Here is a 19,308-nt window from a genome sequence, read left to right on the forward strand (position 1 = left end):
GATCAGTAGGTTGCAGGCAGGTGGTGTGTTAGCTACTTTTCTCACTGTGTGACAAAATTCCTGTCAAAAGAACTTAAGGAAAGAAGGGCTTATCTGGCTCGTGGTATGAGGGTGCAGTCCATCATGGCAGGAAGTCAAGACAGCTGGGTCTTGAGGTAGCTGGTCACACTGCAGCTGCAGGCAGGAAGCAGGGAAGTGAATCTGACCTCCTCCTTCTCCTTGCTATTTAAAACCCCAGCCCATGAGATGCTGCTGCTCACACCCAGGAAGGATCTTTCCACTTCAATAAATCCAGTCTAGACACTTCCTTACCGACATAGCCAGAGGTTTTTCTCCTAGGTAGTTCTAAATCCCATCAAGTTGACAATCAGCACCAAGCAGTGTAATATACTAGTTACTTTAACATGGCTGGGGACTTAAGACCTGCCAGAAACAGCTTACAAATGGGATTACTGATTTTGGCTCATGGTTTCAGGGGAGTTCAGTCCCTCATGGTGGGAAGGTGTGGAAGGGCAGCTCAGATCATGGCAGCAGGAGCATGTGATGCAGGCAACTCACTTCAGAAAATAGAAGAGAGTGGCCCTTCGAAAGTTCCTTGCTTCTCCTGCCACTTGGGGATTTCAGAGTTTCCAAATCTCTGTAGTGCAGGGATGGTCAGCATTCCCTCTTTAGTGGTATGTTAAAAGGCCTACCTGTTATTCACAAGAGCAACCTCAATCTGGTAAAAAGAAAATTAAATACTGATTATGGCGTTCAGCTCTGTGTCCCCTCGACAACACACCCGAGAAAACGATACACAGGAGGAAACTGCTGGTTCACAGTCTAAGAGGTTTCAATGCATGGTGGCTGCCTAGCTCCATTGCTGTTCAGTTTATGGCAAGGCTGGACATCAGGCCTGCAGATCGAAAACAGGCTGCATGCCTCATGGCTGCCAGGAAGCACTGAGAGTGAAAGAAATAAGAGACACACTTCAAAACCCTGGGCTGGTAAGTTGGCCCAGCAGGTAAAAGGTGTTTGACACCAAGCCTGACAACCTGAGCTCAGTATTTGAGATTCACACGATAGGAGAGAACTGGCCTGTCGGAGTCAGCTTCATTGGTCAACTGTCACACCACGGAAGTGAGCCTCTCTACAGACTCTCCTCAGCACAGCCACCAGCACAGCCATCTTGAAACCTCGTATAGCCACATCACCGTCTTCAGGATTTTCAGTTCTTTCCACATCCTACAATAAAAACCAGAGTCCCTGCTGGGACTTTACATTCTTGGCCCCTGCCCCCACAGCTGGTTTTAGTCTACTTGGCACTAAACTTTCACAGTCTTCTCACAGAATGTGCTCATGCTCGCACATCCTGTCCCCGTTGTCTGAATTTTTTTTTTTAAGTAGGGATTTTCATGAATAACTCCTTTGCTACTTTAAACATTTTATCCAAATATTTGGCAGTGGCTGGTACATAACGGAAAATCATTTAATATTTGTCCAGTTTCTAAATATCAAAGTTCTCTGCCCCTGTGTGGGAAAGGATAGATTCATTTGCTGTGTGCAGCCCATTCCATTTATTTCTCTGCAAGGTAATGATTGCGGAGTACAGCAGGAAAGTTTAAAATTGACTTCTAAGAAAACACCTTGTCTCTTGCTCAAAGATCCACGTCTGAAGTGTGAGCCCTGGTGCTGTCTCTTATGTTAGCTGTTCTCTGACAGCTGTCTCCTGGTGTGACTGTCCTCTTCTCCACTTCTAGTCACCAACCCCAGTCCTGGATTCTATCTCCATAGTCTGCTGCCGGCCACTTCCCAACATCGCGTTAAGCTTTGAGAGCAGAAAGTAGTGCAGCTGGGATGAACACACTATCTAAAGGCGCGTTCCTCAGCCAGATTTGTAGTCTCAGCTCTTCAGCAGCTGAGGCAGGAGGATCATGAGTTTGGGACAAGTCTGGGCGACCTGGCAAGAACCTATAGAAGAAAATCTGCCAGGGATACATGACAAATACCACATGAAATGTGTCATATATTTCTGACAAGGAATGGCTGAGTGGAAGAATATCAAAGACTTGTTTAGAATGTGAGAATTTTCCTAGCATAAGTGCACTGTTGGAAGATGGGCCTGCACCTTTAGGCTTAGATCCCAGTGCTATAACCAGGACATGCACCCGGAACTTTCTCTGGGATAGAGGGCTAAGAAGCTCTCCATGCTGTGGGCTAACAGCACCCCTTGATCTGTGGTCCTAACAAGCACATGGTTCCTCCACGCTTTGTGACACGTGCTATGTTGAACTAAATCACGTGTTGTGAAATTTCCTACCAGCCTCCCAAGTCTTAGGACTCTGGTGTTTCCTTTGCTCTTGGGATTTGCCTGGGGGTTTGGTCTTATAAAGGCTGTCCGCTAAAGAGGCTGCTCTGGTCCTGCCATCCTGGCTAGGGTATCTGTCTGCCTCCTTTCTCTCTCTCCCCCTCTCATGATCTCACCCTAATAAGCTCCTCTACAGATTTTTGCTATTGTAGTGAATCATATTGTAAATATCTGTGTTTTCTGATGGCCTTGGGCAATGCCCGTGAAAGGGTCATTAGACTCCAGGTGGGTCTCAGCCCACAGATTGAGAACCACTGCTCTAAAGGGAAGGAAGCCCCTGCGTCCCTTTGAGGCCCTGCCATGTTTAGATCTCCACATGTCACATTGTTTCTGTCTAATGCGCTCCCTCCCACCTCAAGACTACGACCCAACCTTTCTCCCAATAAATCTTCCAATGGGAATTGTGTGTCAGCTTCCTTTCTAGACTGATCACTGTGGCTGATACCACTTTTGTCTTATTATATGTGACAAGTATAAACATGTAGGATTTTAAATTGAACACGCACTGCACTATTCTGCATATTATTTATGTAATAATTGAAATGTAGGGTAATTATTTTATGGGATGGCTTTCTGTTTTGAATTTTTGTCAGCATCGGTTATACATAGATACAGATTTATGATAGATATAGCAATATACAGGTGTGTGTACAATACATAAACATGGTTTGTTTGAAACTGTATTTATTTATTTATGGAGAAAGAGAGAGAATATGAACATGCCACACTGTCTATGCGGATGTCAGAGGACAACTTGTGTCTGTCAATTCTTTCCACCAAGTGAATTGAGTCCTTGGGGGTTGAACTCGAGTCTTTAGGCTTGGCTACAGTGCCTTAACCTGCCATGCCATCTTACCAGCTCCATTAACATAACTTTAAATTGAAAACGAAATGCCGCCAAATGTTTGCTATAAGCTATCATTTTTCCTTATCCCTGCTACATAATTCCATATTTTAAACATATATATATATATACATATATGCATTTCTCTCTATGAATACACACACATATATAATATATACATATATCACATGAAAGAAAAAGAAGTTAAATATCTAAATGTATATGCAAAGAAGCACCAGGCGGACACATAGACATGCACCTGTGTTTAGGTATTTGTTGATTTTCTGTTACTTCAGGACAAGATTTTTAAAAGATTTATATTTTGCATATATGAATGCTTTGTCTGCATGCATGTCTGTGCATCGTGTATGTGCAGTGCCTGTGGGGGCCCAGAAGAAGATGTCACATCACCCGGAGCTGAAGCTACATACTGTTGTGAGCTGCCACGTGGATGCTGGGAACTGAACTCTGGTCCTCTGGGAGAGCAGCCAGTGCTCTTAACCATGGAGCCATCTCTCCAGCGCCCCCCCCATTAAGTTCTTGTTTGTTCTTATGTCAACTTGAACTCTGATCCTCCTTCTTCTTAACATTATATTTATGCAACACTCTGAGGTCGGTCTGTATTTCCTGGTTTCATCATTTTGACTGTGCAGTTATTGTTCACTGCTGAGCAAAGCAACGGCCGTTCTTAAATTTCGTTTCCTTGATGGGTGGTTCAGAGCTCAACAGGCTGTTTGAATCCTAGGTTGGTATGATTGCAAATCCCCTGTCTATTATTTTCTCCCTGTATAATGGAGATACCAATCACAAGGAAATGGTAAATATTGAATGAGCTAATAGGTGTAAAAGGAATTAGGACTTAAGTGACATATCTTTTACTGAGAAGTGTTCCATAAAATATAAATAAATGCCTCTGATTGTCGGCTGCTGTTTCATTCCCTTGGAGTTCATATTGCCTAATTAAAATAATTGCTTCATTTACTTTGAATCTCTTTGTTCTTTATCAGTTGCATGAAACATTTCTCATTGCATCGCTCTCACATTCTCCTAGCCATGTAGCCAGTGTGGGCTGGGTTTTGTGTCAGGTGTTGGTAATTATGATTGAAAGACATCTACCCAAAGATGCTCTCTCTACCCAGCTTTATCAATACAGGTTTCCTGTCAGATGTTGCTCTAAATAAGTTGTGGTCTGGCCCCCAGCTGTGTGTATGTGTTGGAAACATGGCCCTCAGTGTGCCCACATTGAGGTGGTGAACTTGGTTAGGTTTCTGCCTAGAGTTCTGGAGGCCCTGTATTACAGCTTCCTCATTGTAAAAACTCAGTAAGAGGTGACTGAATCACTGGGGACTCAGAAGGGATTAACTAATTCTCATAGGGCTCATTCTCCCAGCAGAATGAGTTATTGCAAAAAGAGCATAATTATCCCATGGTGAGTTAAGTGCTTGCTTTGCAAGCCTGAAGACCTGAGTTTAATCCCAAGAATCCACATTAAAAAGCTAGACATAGTAGTTCATGATTGTAATTCCAGCATAAGGGAGGGAGGTCCAGACAGGGATCCCTGGGGCTCTCTGGTCAGTGAGTATAGTCTAATTAGTGAGCTAATATTTCAAATGGGGTAAGCAGTATTTGAGAATGACACCTGAGCTTTTACTCTGGTCTACAAACACACACACAAGTGCATACACACACACACACACACATAAAAGTTTAAGAATATAGGAGACCAATACTGACCCCTGCCATTCTTTCCAGCTTCCTGCCTTCCCCTCTGGTCTCGTCCTCTCTGCATCCCTCTTCATGATTCCACATCCCATGATGCCATGTAACTCAAGAGATTCTCGATAGAACCAGGAAATTGCTGGCACCATGTTTTTGTCCCTGTAAAACCATAAACCTTCCCGGCCCCCACAGAGTTCGGAGAGTCCAGAGGTGAGCTGATTCAGACCCTAACTTGGGCCCAACTTCCGCCTGGGGGATCCCAATCCCGCCCCAGGATCTGCAGGCAGACAGAATCGGTCCCTGAGGACCCTGGGATCCTGTATCTGCTGAGATCACTGGGCCATTCTGGGCCCCCACAGAGTGAAGAGAGTCCAGAGGTGAGCTGATTCGGCCCCTAACTTGGGCCCAACTTCTATCTGCCCACCTTGGCAAACCCTGCCCAGGGATCTTTGACAGGATGACTCGACCCCTGAGGACCAAGTAACCCAGACTCTGCTGACATCTCTGTGACAGTGCTGCTCTCACCCACCTGGAGAGTGAGTGCCTCAGACCTGCCTGCACCCAACTTGAAACCCATCAGAGTATCAAAGTCAATTGCACACATCTGAAGAGAACACCGGACCCATACACCAGGAAAGGAAGTGACACCAACTGTACCCACTGGAACAAGAGATGGGAAGACAACAATATAAGAACACATCCAACAACAGGAAAACCAATATGACACCACCAGAGCCTACGGACTCTACACCAGCAAGACATGAACATCCCAACACAGAAGAAGCAGAAGACAGCAACCTTAAAAACAACTTCATGGAAATGATAGAGAATCTAAGAGAGGAAATCAGAAAATCCTTCAGAGAAATGGAAGAAAAGACAGACCAAAAGATGCAAGAAAGCCAAAAAAGCCAAGAAAATACAATTAAACAGCTGAAGGAAACAGTTCAGGACCTGAAAACTGAATTAGAGACAGTAAAGAAAACACAAACTGAGGGAATGCTGGAAGTGGAAAAGCTGAGTAAAACAATCAGGAACCACAGATGCAAGCATAACCAATAGAATACAAGAGACGGAAGACAGAATCTCAGACGCTGGAGACAAACTAGAGGAAATAAACTCATCAAGCAAAGAAAATCTGAAGTCTAACAAATCCATAACACAAAATATTCAGGAAATTTGGGACACGGGGAAAACACCAAACCTAAGGATAATAGGTATAGAAGAAGGTGAAGAAACCCAACTCAAAGGTGCAGAAAACATATTCAACAAAATCATAGAAGAAAACTTTCCCAACCTAAAGAAAGACATGCCAATGAAAGTACAAGAAGCCTACAGAACACCAAATAGAGTGGACCACAAAAGAAAGTCCCCTTGTCACATAATAATTAAAACACCAAACGTACAGAATAAAGAAAAAATATTAAGAGCAGCAAGGGAAAAAGGCCAAGTAACATATAAAGGCAAACCTATCAGAATTACACCAGACTTCTCCATGGAAACTCTGAAAGCTAGAAGGACCTGGATAGATATTCTACCAACTCTGAGAGAACATGGATGCCAGCCCAGACTACTATACCCAGCAAAGCTTTCAATCACTATAAATGGAGAAAACAAGATATTCCATGACAAAACCAGATTTAAACAATATGTAACCACTAATCCAGCTCTACAGAAAGTACTGGAAGGAAAACTCCAACCTAAGGAAATTAACTACACTCGCATAAACACAGGCAATAGATAATCCCACTCTACAAGAACACAAAATAAAAGGCAGGGTAAATCCACATACAATACCAGTACCAACAACAAACCAAAAACAAACAAGAATAAACACTGAAGGGAACTTAGTTTCCCTCAATATTAATGGTCTTAACTCGCCTATAAAAAGACACAGGCTAACAGATTGGATACGAAGACAGAATCCATCCTTCTGCTGCATACAAGAAACACACCTTGAATTCAAAGACAGACATTACCTCAGAGTAAAAGCTTGGGATAAGATACTCCAATCAAATGGACCCAAGAAACAAGCTGAGTTTAGCTATCCTTGTATCTAACAAGATAAACTTCAAACTAAAATAAATCAAAAGAGATGAAGAAGGTCATTTCATATTCATCACAGGAAAAGTCCATCAGGAAGAAGTCTCAACTCTAAACATCTATGCCCCAAATACAAAGGCACCAACATTCGTAAAAGAAACGTTACTAAAACTCAGATCACAAATAAGGCCTCACACAGTTATAGTGGGAGACTTCAACACCCCAATCTCACCACTGGACAGAACCACCAGACAGAAACTTAACAAAGAGACAAAGGAACTAACAGAAGTTATGACCCAATTGGGATTAACAGACATTTATAGAACTTTCTATCCAAACACAAAAGAATATACCTTCTTTTTAGCTTCACATGGAACCTTCTCAAAAATCGACCATATTCTTGGCAACATAGCAAACCTCAACAGGCACAAAAAATTGGAATAATCCCCTATGTCTTATCAGACCACCATGCTTTAAAGAGAGAAATCAAAAAAACAAAAAAAACCAAAGTGCAAAAAACCTACCAACTCATGGAAATTGAACAACACACCTTTGCAACATTCCTGGGTCAAGGAAGAAATAAAGAAAGAAATTAAAGAGATCTGACATCACAGCTGAAAGCGCTAGAAAAAAATGGAAGCAAATTCACCCCGAGGAGCAGATGCCAGGAAATAATCAAACTGAGGGCAGAAATCAATAAAGTCGAAACAAAGAAAGCAATTCAAAGAATCTATATAACAAACAGTTGGTTCTTTGAGAAAATCAATAAAATAGACAAACTGTTATCCAAATTAATCAAAAGGCAGAGAGAGATCATGCAAATTAACAAAATCAGAAATGAAAAGGGGGACATAACAACGGACACTGAAGAAATCCAGAGAATCTTCAGGTCATACTTTGAAAACCTGTACTCCACAAAATTGGAAAATTTAAAGGAAATGGACAATTTTCTGGACAGTTATCACTTACCAAAATTGAATCAAGAACAGATAAGCAACTTAAACAGACCTATAACCTCTAAGGAAATAGAAGCAGTCATCAAAAGTCTCCCAACCAAAAAAAGCCTGGGGCCAGATGGATTCACTGCAGAATTCTACCAGAAATTCAAAGAAGTGCTAATACCAATACTCCGCAAATTGTTCGACAAAATAGAAGCAGAAGGGACATTGCCAAATTCTTTTTACTAGGCTACAATAACCTTGATACCCAAGCCACACAAAGACACAACTAAGAAAGAGAACTACAGACCAATATCCCTCATGAACATTGATGCAAAAATTCTCAATAAAATCATAGCAATTCGAATACAAGATCATATCAGAGAAATCATCCACCATGATCAAGTAGGCTTCATCCCAGGGATGCAAGAATGTTTCAACATACGAAAATCCATCAATGTAATCCACCATATAAACAGACTGAGAAAAAAAATCCCACATGATCATCTCACTAGATGCCGAAAAAGCCTTTGACAAAATCCAACACCCCTTCATGATAAAGGTCCTAGAGAAATCAGGTTTAACAGGAACATACCTCAACATAATAAAACAATATACATCAAGCCAACAGCCAACATCAAATTAAATGGAGAGAAACTCGATCCAATTCCTCTAAAATCAGGGACAAGACAAGGCTGTCCACTCTCTCCATACCTCTTCAATATTGTCCTTGAAGTCCTAGCTAGAGCAATAAGACAACAAAAGGAGATCAAGGGAATACAAATCGGAAAGGAAGAAGTCAAACTCTCACTATTTGCAGACGATATGATAGTCTACATTAGTGACCCGAAAAACTCTACCAGGGAACTCCTACAACTGATAAACACCTCCAGCAAAATGGCAGGATACAAGATTAACTCAAAAAAAATCTGTAGCCCTACTATACACCGATGACACATTGGTGGAGAAAGAAATCAGAGAAATATCACCCTTTACAATTGCCACAAACAACATAAAAACCCTTGGGGTAACACTAACCAAAAATGTGAAAGACCTGTACCATAAGAATTTTGAGTCTCTAAAGAAAGAAATTAAAGAAGGTACCAGAAAATTGAAAGATCGCCTATGCTCTTGGATAGGTAGGATCAACATAGTAAAAATGGCAATCTTGCCAAAAGCAATCTACAGATTCTATGCAATCCCCATCAAAATCCCAACACAATTCTTCACAGACTTTGAAAGAACAATTCTCAACTTTATATGGAGAAACAAAAGACCCATGATAGCCAAAACATCCCTATACAATAAAGGAACTTCTGGAGGCATCACCATCCCTGACTTCAACCTCTATTATAGAGTTATAGTCCTGAAAACAGTATTGGCACAAAAATAGACTGGTAGACCAATGGAATAGAATTGAAAACCCTGATATTACCCCACACACCTATGAACACCTGATTTTTGACAAACAATCCAAATTTATACAATGGAACAAAGAGAACATCTTCAACAAATGGTGCTGGCATAACTGGTTGCAGACATGTAGAAGACTGCAGTTAGACCCAAGCCTATCACCTTGCACAAAACTTAAGTCAAAATGGATCAAAGATCTCAACATAAATCCAGCTACAGTGGATTGAACCTATTAGAAGATAAAGTGGGAAATACCCTTGAATTAATCAGTACAGGAGACCGCTTCCTGAACATTACACCAGTAGCACAGACACTGAGGTCAACAATTGATAAATGGGACCTCCTGAAACTGAGAAGCTTCTGTAAGGCAAAGGAGACAGTCAGCAAGACAAAATGGCAGCCCACAGACTAGGAAAAGATATTCACCAACCCCACATCTGACAGAGGGCTGATCTCCAAAATATACAAAGAACTCAAGAAGCTAGTCTCCAAAACACCAAACAACCCAATTAAAAAGTGGGGTACAGAACTAAATAGACAATTCTCAATAGAGGAATCTAAAATGGCTGAAAGACACATAAGAAAGTGTTCAACATCCTTAGCCATCAGGGAAATGCAAATCAAAACAACTTTTTTGATTTGCATTTCTGTCAGAATGCCAAAATCAAAAACACCAATGACAGTTCATGTTGGAGAGGATGTGGAGAAAGGGGAACACTTCTCCACTGCTGGTGGGAGTGCCAACTTGTACAACCACTTTAGAAATCAGTATGGGGACTCCTCAAAAAATATGGGAATAAGTCTACCACAAGATCCAGCAATTCCACTCTTAGGCATATACCCAAAAGAAGCACATTCATACAACAAGGACATCTGTTCAACAATGTTCATAGCATCACTATTTGTAATAGCCAGAAACTGGAAGCAGCCTAGATGCCCCTCAACCAAAGAACAGATAGAGAAAATGTGGTATATTTACACAATGGAGTACTACTCAGCGGGAAAAAAAAAACAAAAAACAAAAAACAATGGAATCTTGAAATTTGCAGAAAATGGATGGATCTAGAAGAAACCATTCTGAGCGAGGTAACCCAATCCCAAAAAGACAAACATGGTATGTACTCATTCATATACAGATTTTAGACATAGAGTAAGGATTACCAGCCTACAATCCACACTGCCAAAGAAGCTAATAAACATGGAGTTCCCTAAGAGAGACATACATGGTCCCCTGGAGAAGGGGAGAGGTTCAAGTTCTGCTGAGCAAATTGGGAGCACGAGAAGAGGGGGGAGGGAGCTAGGAGAATGAGAGGGGAGAGAAAGAGGGATGCAGAGGACATGAGGGAGCAGAAAGTTTGAGTCAGGGGAAGAATACATGATAACAAGAATGGAGATATCATAATAGAGGGAGACATTTTTGGTTTACAGAGAAATCAGGCACTAGGGAAATGTCTGGAGATCTACAAAGATGACACCAGCTAACTATCTCAGCAACGGAGGAGAGGCTACCTTAAATGCCCTCTCCTGATTATGAGATTGATGACTGACTTATATGCCTTCATCCAGCAGCTGGTGGAAGTAGAAGCAGACACCCATAACTAATCACCAATCTGAACTGGAACCCAGATGCAGAGAAGAACTAGTGAAGAGCACAGAGGTCCAGACCACTCTGGTGAAACACACAGAAACAGCTGACTTGAACATCTGGGAACTCTTGCTCCCCAGTCTGATACCTAGGATACCAGCATGGGACTGATCCAGACCAAGGAACATGGGTTTCTGTGAGGAAACCTTAGAAATCTATGGGACCTCCTGTAGAAGCCCAGTATTTATCCCTAGCCTAGGTGTGGACTTTGGGAGCCCATTCCATATAGAGGAATACTCCCTGAGCCAAGACACACGGGGGTGGGCCTAGGCCCTACCCCAAAGGATACGAAAGACTCTGACGACACCCTATGGAAGCCCTCACCATCCAAGGGGAGCAGAAAAGATATGTGACAGATAAGGTTTTAGTTGGGAGGGCAGGTAGGGGAGGACAGGTGGGAGGAGGGAAATGGGATTATCATGTAAAACAATCCTGTTTCTAATTCAAATTTAAAAAGTTGGAAAAAAAAGACACTGAGGAAGACAAAAACAAAAACAAAACAAAACAAAAAAAACCACATCCCATTATATAGTATGCAGCAGTTAGTTTAGCTGTCCGTTCTGTTGTTATGAAGATTCAGGTAGTGTTCATTATGAACAAGCATCACAAGAAATTTGCACATACATCTACAAGATTATTTTTGCAAATCACCCATGTACATACTTTTAATGAGTCAAATACTCATTCAGATTTACTAAAAAAATAATGAAGCAGAGCATTTTGTTTCCCCCAACTACATGAATGCTGTTAAGTATTTCTTCTAGAAGTAACCACTATCAATTATTATATGTCTTCTTCTGAAGGTTTACTTTCCCACTTTTAATTAATGTGGTGATATTGGTGTCTATTGATTTTACAAATCTGAATATTATATGTTGAATTCCTATGATATAAAATGTAGTTAAATTATCTTCTACATCACAAATTACAGTATTTTTGCATATTTTGACAAATCTATCTTCCCAATAGAGTTATGGGTGTCTGTAACTCATTATGTAATACTTTTTTCTTCTTTGAGAGATAATTATATCCAGGACTAGTATTTCAAACTTCCTCACTCCTACAATGAAGCACCATCAAAATATAATTTTATGATACTTCCATCCTTACTATGACTTTTGACATGTATGAACATATTTAAAGATATTAATTATTGGCAAATGTATCAGATTTGAATGATTTTGTGTAATCTTTGAAGTTTTGGGTGGCTTCCCAAAAATAAATAAGTAAATAAATCAAAGAAAAAAAAAAAACATAAACCTTCCTTCTTTATATCTCACCTAACAGCAGGTATTTTTGTTACAGCCACAAAAATCAGATGTGTAAATGTGCTGCAAAGCTCTGTGCTTGCCTGCTGTCCTCCTCAGCATCCAGGGCTCCCCTCGCCACTCTCTGGGTTAATATCTTCTCTTCCTAAAGTCCACATAAAGATAGAAGGAACTCTGACTGAATTCCTACAACGCCTACATTTCCCCCATTCTTACTATTACTCCTTGACTGAAGACACAGCATTTTCCTGTGGTTTCTAGAAAAGATTTGAGCAACGATAAATGCAGATACAGTTTGAGATTTTATTAGGATGAAGAAAGAGGAGGAAGAAGAGGAAATCCCTTTATTCTAGTCTTCTTCCTGATTAACAGTTTGGTTAGACAAACTGTTGTGGGTACTAAGAATTGAACTCAGGTTCTCTAGGATTGGTTATGAGCTGCTATGTCAGTGCTAGGAATTGAACTCAGGTTCTCTAGAAGAGTTACCAGTGCTTTTAACTGCTGAGTCATCTCTCCAACCCTATACATCTTATTTTCACATCATTTTATTACATGAAGAAAATTATATTTTGTAGCATTAAGTTTATTAGCACTGTTCCTGGTGGGGGGTGGGATGATCAACAAAATCAAATAGCAGAGGCAATGAGGACAAGACTCCCACAAAGGCACAAGAGCTGAAAAAATCCCATTCTTACTGTGTAAAAGAGAATATGTTAAAATTAATAAAAATAATCCCAAAAAGCCACCAGGAAACAGCACAAGTGGGCAATTAAGAAACACCTGAAACTCTGTCACCCCTACCCCCACCTCTCAGCTAAGGGAATAAATAAAAAGCAACACCAATTTTTGACCATGAAATGAAAATGACTGGGGATTATATTGTTAGCTCATAGTGCAGTAAGATTGAATTCAAGTGTGTTTGATGCTTCCTGAAGTTGATTTTTTAATATGCATCCAAAATCATAAAATTTCCCTGAATTCAGCACAGTGACTAGATTTCGAAAATCCTATCCCAAATGAATGTCAGGTGATTAGGGAATCCACCACAGTGCCATTCCTCACAGAGTTGTTTACAACTAAAGAGACATGCAACAGACAGCAGGGACATTCCCCAGTAGAAGAGTTTAAATATTTGAGACACATACACAAATAATGTCCCACCAGCAAATGATATTGCAAATCATCTTAAATAATGCGGAAACATTTATTATGTTAAATTAAAAGGGAAATAAAGTTTATATGACAGCAATGGTTTGCTCTTAATATTAATTTTTATTTTATTTATGTATGTGTATGTGTGTGTGTAAATGCAGTTATCCATAAAGGCCACAAGAGAGTATAAGATCTCTTAGAGCTGAAGTTACTAGCAGTTGTGAGCCACATGATATGGGTCCTGGAAACTTACCTTGGGTCCTTTGCAAAAGCAGCAAGATTTCAGTAACTAATACAAAGTGGCATTAGTGATATTAGTGATGTATATTTAAGAAAATTATGGGTGATCTTAATTGACTTCTAATTTTCTAATGTCTCATTATGTGTATGTAAAATACCTTTAAAAAATTGAGGAGAGGCCCGGGATGTATTTCAGTTGATAGAGTTTACCTCGCATTCATGAAGCCCTGGTGTTACGATAAATCTTTCTGCCAAAAGCCGCCAGAACCCCACAGCCTCATGTGCGCTTTACGCCAGCTGCCCTCCCGAGTTAGGGCCCAAATTAATGCACAGAGAAACTTGTATTAGGTTCAAATGCTGCTTCGCCAATGACTAGGATTTCTCATCTGTTAGCTCAGTCTTAATTATCATAATTCTATATGTTTTATAAGACTTATCTTATAGAGGATGCCTTCCACTGGCACCCTCTCTTGCCAGTGGCTCACATGGCGCCGCAGGAGGAGGAGCGGAGGGGAAAAAGGGACACTCCCTGTTTCTCCTTGCTCAAATATGAGTCTTCTTGCTATGTCACTTCCAGCCTGGATCACCACTTCTCTACTACATTTCCCAGAATCCTCTTTGACTCCTAGTCCTGTCTAACTTGCTGTTTCATTGGCCAAACAGTATTTTACTCAATAATCAATAAGATGAACATACACAGTACATTCCCCATCACCCTGGTTGATCCATGGTACCACATAAACTGGGTGAGATGCCATACCTCTCTTATCTCAGCACTTGGGATGTAGAAGCAAGAAGATCACATGTTCAGGGTGATCCTCCTGAGGCCAGTCTGTGCTATTGAGATCCTGTTACAGAGAGAGGAACTGAGGACTGGAGGTGGTGGTAGAGAGAAAAGTGAAGGGAGCTTGCCTTGCGTGCATAAATACATGGATTTGTGCCTAGGTACTAAAGACCATGAAAAGAGAATATGAATTCCTATATTAACAATCCTAGCAAACAAGAACCTGCTAATATCCAGACAGTTCACCCTTCACAGAAAACTGACCATTGAGAATTTACCTGGGTTTGTTTCTGTCCTTAAGTACTGAAGAAAAACAGGCTACTTGGAGGCTTCCAGTCATTATACCTTCTTCCCCAGGGGCTATCAGGGTATCTCTCACAGCTCTTCTAACTAATACTGGCCAGCTATTGCTCCTTTCTGGAATGTCCTCTTCCCAGGATGGAGCACTTTTCTTGGATTGTATCACCAGTCGTTATGACAAACCCCGATATAAACCAACCACACAACAAATTTTAATTGCATTAATTAAACATAACTCTAGTTTTCTAAATCTTAAATATGTTCTCAGTCTTTCTCTTATATAAACACCTAAATCTCTATTTGTCAATATTCTTGAGTTGTGACTCAAAAGAGATCAAATGTGGCCTGATTAGTATTTCTCTCTGGGTAATAGATCACTAATACCACCCAGGCTTGCATTAATCTCATTGGCAGTCATGTCAGCCTGTGGGCTAGTATTGATCTCTGAATTCTAAAGGCTTCAAGACATTTGCTTCTATGTGTCTGCCCCTGCCTACCCCTCCACACTTGGATTTGATCAGTTGTTCTTTTGGGATCCATATGGAAGTCCTTGTGTGAATCATTGCTTTATTAAGCTCGTTGGGCACAAATGCAATAGCTTTGCACCCTGGTTCTGTCTTTTATGTAGGCATACCTCCCTGCAGTCTTATGTTATATGATAACTTAATCAGCAAGCCTGCTATGTCTTGAAGCTATGGATAGGTTTCTGGAGTTAAAAGTCTCCCTCAAAGCTGCAGTAGAAACTTTCTGGTGGTCAGGGCAAATTTTCTCAATGAGTCCCAAATCTCATAATTGTCTACCCTGTAGGGTTTTTTTGTTTTTTCATTTGGTTTTTTAAAAATTTTACAGGCATCAACAGAAATAATTTCTTAGTGTTATCAACAGAATAACAATTTTAAAGGTATGAACAGAAATACTAATGTCTGGCTAGCTGGCTTGCATTTAAATGTTCCTCTGCTGCTGCTTAGCCATAGAGGTCAGAATATAAACATCAATACCTTTGCTTTAAGAGCCAAAAATTTAATCCAGGGGTGGTGTCATATGCCTCTAATCCCAGCACTCTGGAAGCAGAGACAGATGACTCTGTGAGTTCAAAGCCATCCTGGTCTACATAGTTAGACCATGTCTCAAAAATAAGTGTGCTAGAAAAATCACATACCAAGGAAGACCAAGGAAGAAAATTATTCCTGATCTTGACTGGACATGATAGTCCAGTAGTTTCCCAAACTCTCTAGAACTTTTTGTACAACTACATTATTTTCTTTTACTTACCAAATATAACTTACCAATCGTTTCCATGAGGTTCATTTCCAAGTCACATATAATCTGGAGATAGAGAGATGGCTCAGTGGTTAAGAGTACTTACTTGCTGCTCTTGCAAAGGACCTGGGTTTGGTTTCCAGCACCCACATGACAGTTCACAACCACCTATGATTCCAGTTCCAGAGAATCTGATGCCCTCTTCTGGCCTTTGTGGGCACTGCACACACATAGTGCACATACATGCAGATAAAACACACACATAAAAATAATTGGATCACTTTAAAAAACAAGGCTGGTGCCAGGCAGTGGTGGCACATGCCTTTAATCCCAGCACTCAGGAGGCAGAGGCAGGCAGATCTCTGGTCTACAAGAGCTAGTTCCAGGAAAGCCTCCAAAGTCACAGAGAAACCCTTTCTCCAAAAACCAAAAAAAATAAAAAGGCTGGTAAAGGGCTTTAGAGAGGACTCTGAGTTTGAGTGAGTACTGCTCTTGCAGAAGACCTGGCACCCACAATGGGTAGTGAGTAATCACTTAAACTCCAGCTCTAGGGGATCAAACACCTTCTTCTGCTCTCCTCAGGCACCTACACATGAATATATATATATATATATATATATATATATATATATGTGTGTGTGTGTGTGTGTGTGTGTGTGTGTGTGTGTATGTATGTATTGCACAGAGAGACACCAAATGCATACACACAATTAAAATAATAAAGTAAAATAACAACAAATCCAAACATACAAAGTTGGTCAGGTCCTGAGGAATAAAGCCTGATCCTGACTTTTTGCCTCCACACACACCTCTGTGCACTTGTGCATACACACACAGGTACACATGCAAATTGCCTTCTCTCCCCCTTGACCCAAGTTAGTTAGATCTTCATTCTGCTTCTCAACCTCACCAAGAACCTTCCAGGACCTTGGTGCAAGCTACCCCCTCTGCTTAAGTCACCCTCAGTGACCTTTAAAGAGTATGGTCGTGGTAGACACTACTTGGTAGCTGCATCTGAGCTACACCAAGGTTAAGCTTTCAGATCACCATCTTTCTCCTACACTAAATTAAATTCCTGAAAACATAGCATTTCCCCGCTGTATTTATCATCAGAAAGGTAACAATGTGGCAATTTTGATTTTCTAATTTGTATGGCATCTGCCCTACCTCAGAGAGGTATGGGGATCACTCTTTCAGTTTTACACGTACTGCCAATCCATTATCCATGGGGTTCGCCTCTGAGGCCTGCAGGTGGTGTCCAAGACAGGGAAGAGAGCATCAAACTCTACATTTATTTGTTCCCTGTTCTGTGTGACCATCACCTACTTGCAGTGTCCTGTGCCAGTTGCTTCAGGGCATCACTTGCTGAGCCTTCTTGCAGTCTCTTTCTTGTTTTCCTACTCAACACATTGTTGTTATGAAGACATTTCCTGTTCATGTCTTCTACCCACAAATTTGAAGTTTTCCATCTTAAGTAAACGTTTATCCTGAATCTGTGGCTAAACTTGTTGCAGCCTGAGGTATGACAACATAGTTAGCTTGAGTTTTTTATGCTTCATAATTTCATGAATAGAAGATTCATTTTTATTATATGGGTTAGCAACTTCAATATATTTTTTTCTTTATTAAGTGGAGAAATTCTGTTCTTTCCAACTTAGATAAAGGGTTATTTTAGGTATATTCAAATTGTCAGCATCACTACTTTATGTCTTGGGGTCATTAGTAAGTAAAATAAATATAAGTCAATCCAAAACCCAAGATGGGCACTAAGTAGTTATTAGTTGGGGAGCATAAACAGCCTCGATATACTGAACACAGCCATATTCACATCCCAAGGATGGGATGAAATTCTATCACCCTCCCATAATGCAGCATAATTTAAATTTATGCTTCAGGATTGCTTATTTCTAGAATTTTCCATTTATATTTAGACTATGATTGATCATAAATAACCAAAACCATGAGTAGTAGTCAGCTACCATTGCTATGATAAAATGCCTGAGACAAACAGCTTGATGGAGGAATGGTTTACATGGTTCATGGTCTCTAAGAGTTCAGTCTATGGCCTTTTGACTCCACTGCTTCCAGGTCTGTAATGAGGAAGGACATGGTGGTAGGGAACACATGCTAAAACAGAGTTGTTCACTGTTGGGGAGGAGTAGAAACACAGAGGGCATTTAAAACAGAGCCCTTCCATCAAATATCCATGAGCTATACATTCATAAGCGAATTTATCCACTTGATGAAGGCAGGGACCTCATAAACCAGTTACTTCTCCAATGCTAAACTGATGCATTGTGTAAACACCTAGAACAAATAAAATTTGGGATATATTTAATATCAAACCCCTAATAGCATGATAAGTAAAAAAAAATGGGGGGCATCAATTAACCAACTCACCTGTTTTTGTATCTAGAAACCATCTAAAACCTATCATCTATCTATCTATGTATCTATCTACCTACCTACCCATTCAAAGGTTTTCTCTTTTCATTGTAAATTTATTCATGATCTTGTCTAATTGGCTATACTCTTGAACTTCCCTTCTGTCCTTGTAGAATCTACTTTTAGAAAGAACTGTGCTGATTTTTATGATCACCATGGAAGGCCTCACGGTCCTTGGGGAGCAGGTGGGGGGTGGGTGGGGGGTTGGTAGGGAGCATGGGAGGGAGAACAAATGGGGATGGGGATTGATATGTAAAATGATTGCTTCTAAATAAAAAAAGAGAAAATTTGAAAAAAATCAAAAGAAAGAGAAAAAGAGAGAGAGGAAGGAAGGAAGGAAGGAAGGAAGGAAGGAAGGAAGGAAGGAAGGAAGGAAAGAAGGAAGGAAGGGCAAATTGAGCTAACTCAGTTTGGTAATACGCTCCCACCCATCCCACCCCCTATCACCACTTTTGGTATCTTATCATCCTACATGACTGGAATTCCCTATCCTCAATATTTTCTTTTAGTAATACATCCCACTGGTCCCTCCTTTTCCTTGGCTATAAATTCCTATTTATCGTTGCTGGAGTTGGTGTTGAGTCTAGTCTCTTCCTTCCCATTTAAGACCCATTGTAGTAGCCTCTGCTATTAGCCCCACATCCCTTCTTAAGTCAAACCTGTCTTCCCAGGTAATTTTCCCTCATTTATTTTATGTATGTGGATGTTTTGCCTGCCTTATTTTTGTGTCTGGTGCCCTTAAAGTCCAGAAGAGGATGTCAGATACCCTGAGACCAGAGTTACAGACAGTTGTGGGTGCTGAGAATTGAATCTAGATACTCTAGGAGAGCAGCCAGTGGTCTTAACCATTGAGCCATCATTCCACCCTATCTCCACAGCTATAGCAAGCTTTCCAATTTTGGCCCTAGAGTTA

This window comes from Cricetulus griseus, chromosome 8 (assembly GCF_003668045.3).
Source record: "Cricetulus griseus strain 17A/GY chromosome 8, alternate assembly CriGri-PICRH-1.0, whole genome shotgun sequence".
NCBI lineage: Eukaryota > Metazoa > Chordata > Mammalia > Rodentia > Cricetidae > Cricetulus > Cricetulus griseus.